This window comes from Gossypium arboreum, chromosome 12, assembly GCF_025698485.1.
Source record: "Gossypium arboreum isolate Shixiya-1 chromosome 12, ASM2569848v2, whole genome shotgun sequence".
Lineage (NCBI taxonomy): Eukaryota > Viridiplantae > Streptophyta > Magnoliopsida > Malvales > Malvaceae > Gossypium > Gossypium arboreum.
In genome coordinates, this window is record NC_069081.1 from 77414711 (window position 1) to 77418974 (window position 4264).

The following is a 4264-nucleotide window of genomic DNA, read 5'->3' on the forward strand; positions in this document are numbered from 1 at the left end:
ATAGAATCGGCCTCAACATAGACATGCATATTCGGCCACATGAGGTAGATTTATGTTGCATGTATTCGGTTAGAGGCAAGCATATTGATGCTTTTATCTTGGCTTAGATAATCGGCTAAAAGAGAGTGTGGGCTAATATGTTGAGTTGAGTCATGATTTCATATATATGTGACTCTAATGTCTAATGTATATATGGGTTAAGTACCTTGAGTTTCTCTTTTTGAAATCAATTTGTTTGTTAAATTAAGCTCAAGAGCAAAGGGGAACTAAATCCGATAAAGGGAGGGAAAAAGTGATCAAATAGCCGTCGAAATCGTTTGATAACATCCGAGGTAAGTTTTCGAGTAATGAAACTTAGTTTACGATTTGATTAAGACATGACGTATAATCATAACTAATATACGGTGATATAATGGTTCTACTTGAATTATATGTTGAGTTAATTAGTCTATACGTATGATGGGTAGCCGTATGTGCATAGAGATCATGTCACAAAGCAAACCAAATCATGCTGTTTGTATGTGGCTATTGAGCCGAAAATGGGAATGCTTAATAATTGACTTGTGTTTGAATTCTAGTTATGAAAATGAGATAAAGATGTGTCATGATTTACTGATATGTGCATGAATATTCGGATGATAACCGGGCTAAGTCCCAAAGGCATTTGTGCTAGTGACTAATTCCGGGCTAAGTCCCGAAGGCATTTGTGCGAGTTACTAATTCCGGGCTAAGTCCCGAAGGCATTTGTGCGAGTTATTATATCCGGGCTAAGTCCCGAAGGCATTTGTGCGAACTACTATATCCGGGCAGAGTCCCGAAGGCATTTGAGCGAGTGGCTATATCCGGTTAAAGCCCGAAGGTACTTGGTTTGGGAATGAGCGATCTTGCTGTAATAAATTTCAATTATTATGCTCGTAAAATCCCAATGAAGAGGTATGTTTCGTATATGCATTGGATTAGTTGATTCCCTTTAAATAGTATTCGCTCAGTCGTTTAATGAGCTTCCGGCTTTTGGTTAAGTTGATCTCTTGTATGAGTACAAGGGTTGGTGATGTGAAGTAGGTATGATTTTGAGAATGTGTGTATATGAAATTATCCGTTTAGTCATATGAATGCTATACTTCAATTGTGCCTAATTTCATTGCTCAAAACTTACTAAGCATTAAATGCTTATTCCGTTTCTTTGATTCTCTGTTCTATAGATTTTGGTTCGTCAGCTATCGGACTCGGGATTGTCGAAGTCGAAGTCCTCCACACTATCAAATCCCTTTTGGTACACTTTTGGTTGAACTCTGAAAATGGCATGTATAGGACTACCCTTTTGTTGTTAGTCAAGTACCTTGGTGTTGTATATATTTGGATAGCCATGCGAAAATGGCTTATATATTTTGAGCATAGTGTTATAATCATTTTGTATGTATATGGTTAATGAGAGGTGTGGATATGCTTGGCAATGATTGGCCATTGGAATGGTTAATCATGATCATATTTTGTGCTATATATGCTAAAAGGGCTAGTTGAATCATGGAAACTATGAAATAGGTAAAGTCTACCTTAAAGGCAGATGCTGACAGCAACAGTGATGTAAATTTGAAAAATCACTAAAAATAGTAGGAATGGAATTAAATAGTGAATAAATTATTTAATCGAACCTTGATGAATCTAATTTCATATGGAAGAAACAAAACGATCATATGAGTCATAGTTTAGGAGATATTTAAGTTTTCGTGAAACAGGGCCAGAGCGATTTCTGGATCCCCTGATCTGACTTTGGAAATTCACTATAAATTAACCAGAGATAATTAGAAGTCATGCCATATATGTATAGATTTCATTTTGAGTATAGTTTAATTAGAAACAAACGGCATAAGTAATGAAGCCCTGTACAGGAAGATATATAAGTCGTAATTCATGAAGGTCAGAGCAGTTGAACCCTGAAACAAGGGAGACTTTAACTAATAAAATGTACTAATTGGCTTGACCAAAAATTCTAGAAACAAATTTGTAGATGGAATTATGGGTCTAGTTTCAGAAAAAATTTATGGAACTGGTTTTTGAGTTTTGGAACTCGAGATATGATTTTTAAGGTGACAGGGACGCAGTTAGCCAGCTTGTCTGGAAATTTTAAATGAACTGTGTTTTACAATGAAATAAGTCCGTAAATACCTCGTGTTCGACTCCGGCAACGGTCTCGGGTACGGGGTGTTACATCTTCAACCCCATGGCCGAATATAGCAAGGAGAAACCATGGCTAGGGTTTTTCAAGCTTCCAAGCTCGATTTTAAGTCTGTTCTAGCCTCGTTTTTAATGATTTTTACATTTTTGGAGTCCCAGTAACTTGATTTAGCTTATTCTAGCAATAATTTAACCTAGGTTTTATATTTGGAAAAATACCCATAGGTGAAATTTGTGTATTTTGGTGTTTTATGATAGAATATGAGGTTTTAAATTATGTTAGACAACTTGTGCTACTCGGTTTTAAGTGAAAACGAGCAAAAGGGCTTAATTGGTAAAAATACCTAATAGTCATAAGTACATGTTAGAGTGAGAATTTGATGTTGCCATAGAAGGGAAAAATGATCAGAATGTCATAAAACATAAGAAAATAGGCTGAAGTTTAATTTACGAGCTTTGGGGCAAAAGTGTAAATATGCAAAAGTTTAGGGCAAAAGCGTAATTTTTCCAAAATATGATTTTGGGTCAATTTGAATAATGTGAGTCCTAATTAGACTATATTTTAAATGATAGAGCAAGGAAAACTAAAATTTGGGCTAAAATGGAAAAATACCAAGTTGTGGACGAAATGGTAAAAGTAGCCATTTTCGCATACGAGGTAAGTTCATATGTAAATGTTGGTAACATAGTTATTGTTTTAAATGTTTTAATGTTATTTAAATGATATGATAATTATTATGAAATATCATACTTGTGACAATTGTTTGATAATATGTCAAATTATGTGATATACTTGGAAAATGTGAAATACTACCGAGTATCGGTATCGACATTCCATAGAAGATGGTTGAGACATATGATTGGGAAAATGTCCCGTTGAACCTTAGGAATGGATTAGGATACAAGTGACATGTCTTTGGGATATTTGGGCATCCGAACTCGTTGAGTTGAGTCCGAGTTCACTTATGGATGCGAGCGTCCGAACTCGTTGAGTTGAGTCCGAGTTCGTGAGATGTAACTAGGCATCCGAGCTCGTTGAGTTGAGTCCGAGTTCACTTATGGATGCGAACGCCCGAGCTCGTTGAGTTGAGTTCGAGTTCGCTTATGGGCAGGTTACATGGTAGCTTGGCTACATATGTGGCACTTATGTGCAAACTTTCCATGTATCCGAATTATATTCCGATGTGTTCAACGGGTAAAGTTTTACTCAAATGGAGGAATACTCAAGATGAAAGGGACGTATTGGTAAGTGTTGTGAAATGAATACTTTGAACAGGTATGTACTTAACCCTCGGGTTGAAAACTCAACATAACAACAATATGATAAGATGGTAAATGAAAATGTGATATGAATGTCTCGGTGATGAGTATGCAAATGATGTTTTATGTTTGCTTATATAGTTGTGTTACTTTCTATTTGCATGTGAACTTACTAAGCATTTATGCTTACTCCCTCCTTTTCATTCCTTATAGTTTTGACAAGCCAGCTCGGAAATCGGGAACGGTCGGAGGCTCGCTCACACTATCCGTATATCATCTTGGCATAATGGCTTGTATATTTTGAGTATGGCATGTATAGCACTATAATCATTTTGTATATATGGTATTATGATATGGTTATTGAGTGGTATGGAAATGCTTGGTAATGATTAGCCATTGGAATGGCTAATCATGATCATATTTGGTGTTATGTATGTCAAATTGCTAGCTAATCCATGGAAACCATGAAATAGGTAAAATTTACCATAAAATAGATTCAGACAGCAGTAGTGACGTGAATTTGAAAAATCACTAAAAATAGTAGAAATGGAATTAAATGATGAGTATGTTATGAAATTGAAGCTTAATGAGTCTATCTTCATATGGATTGAACAAAACAGGCATTTGAATTATATTTTAGGAGATGTTTAAATTTTTGTGAAATAGGGCCAGAGCGATTTCTGGATCCCCTGTTCTGACTTTGGAAATTCAACATAAATTTTAAAAAGATAATTAGAAGTCATGCTTTATATGTACAGATTCCTTATTGAGTCTAGTTTTAAGAGAAATAAACTTTATGGTCATTGAAATTCTGTACAGAGAGATATCT